Source organism: Belonocnema kinseyi, chromosome 4 (assembly GCF_010883055.1).
Source record: "Belonocnema kinseyi isolate 2016_QV_RU_SX_M_011 chromosome 4, B_treatae_v1, whole genome shotgun sequence".
In the NCBI taxonomy this organism is placed as follows: Eukaryota; Metazoa; Arthropoda; class Insecta; order Hymenoptera; family Cynipidae; genus Belonocnema; species Belonocnema kinseyi.
In genome coordinates, this window is record NC_046660.1 from 138,188,668 (window position 1) to 138,190,301 (window position 1,634).

Genomic DNA, 1,634 nt, shown 5'->3' on the forward strand with positions numbered 1-1,634 from the left:
CCGTATCAAAATGGTGTATGTCGAAAGCTTGATTCTTAAATAGCTTTTCATTGGTGTCGCGTCAAATTTCGTCTTTTTGTACGGATTATAGGAGGGACTCTGTCGACCTTAAGTGGTTCATTGGCGCCACAATGATATATCGTTTCAAGACTTTTTAACTCTGATATTTAACGGATGCGATGTTAAATCCTTCGTAAAATGAACGTCTGGGATGTATTAGTTACATAAATAAAGGCAACTGTCAACAACCACTGATATACTAGTGTTGAAAAAGCAATACATAATACATATCACATTACTTTACATTATATTATATAACATTACATCACATGACATTACATTGCATTACATTTAAATACATTACGACGATTGAAAAAACCACCAAAAAGCCATTAAAGAAATTCACATTTAAAAAATGGTGGGGGTTTAGGTAAAAATCAGATTGCGTCATTAAATATTATTTCAAAAATTTAGTCAGTAAATCTGATCTATATTTCATAAATCTGTAATAAAAATAAGAATAAAAATTATGTCAAGAAGAGGTAACCCCCGTGAAAAGAAATACCATTTTAAGAGCAGTTTCAAACCACGTTTGGTCTTTTTCTGGTATGTACCCTTTAGCCTATACCTGCGTAAATTTTAGGGCATTGAAATAGACCCTTCTCTCTCTCTCTCTCTCTCTCTCTTGAAATAAGGATAGCTGTACTAGTACTGAAAAATGTCTATTAGATGATGTATCATGTCAGTGAAACAGAAGCGTATATACAAAATTCATCATAAGAAATCTCACCCTTAAGTACCGAAACTTTCGTGTAGGTCAACGAAAATTTCTTTTATTTTCGGTACGGCAATTAATTTTTCTCTTTTATCATAAATGTCTTTAAATTCAATCCAGTTTTACGGAAATCAATGGAATTTTTTTGATTTTCTAACATTTTTTTCCAATTCATTTGAATTTTTTAAAATATACATTGAATTGTTCCGAAATCTTCTGAATTTTTTTGGAATTAGTTATCCTTTTAGCGCGAAAAAAGTACGCTATAACCGTTATAAAAAGTACGCTTTGACCCCTATATTTTATCACATAGGGACTCTGAGGCCTGATATATGTCACGATAGCTTATTCTCTGAGCCTAGCATAGTTTAAATATTGTAAATTCTAGTTAAATAATAGTAAAAATAATTAAAATTATGTGATTTTTAGGTTGAATAAATGCTGACACCTTTCGGAACAGGAAAGGATGTTTTTAACTAATGTAGAAGCAGTTAATAATGCAAATTTAGAAATAATTGACATCGTTGCACGATAGCAAGGTTCCGTGCATGATAGTATGATCTTTAGTGATTCGAGAATAAATGCTAGGCCGCAACTCGGTGGAGCGTGCGTTTGGAGAATAGAATATATATTTACAATAAAATAAACATGGTACAAACCTTATTGGTACGACTAGACGTAAATTTCTCTTGAAATTTACGTCTCTACTTTTACAAAAAAGTCTAATTTATTGCAAAAATATATATATATATATATATATATAATTAAAAATTTGTCATAAGGACAACCGCAGGATTTCACCGGGAGCGGGTGCTCCCTTTACAGACTGTAATCACCTATCTCACGGTTGTGAGGCGTG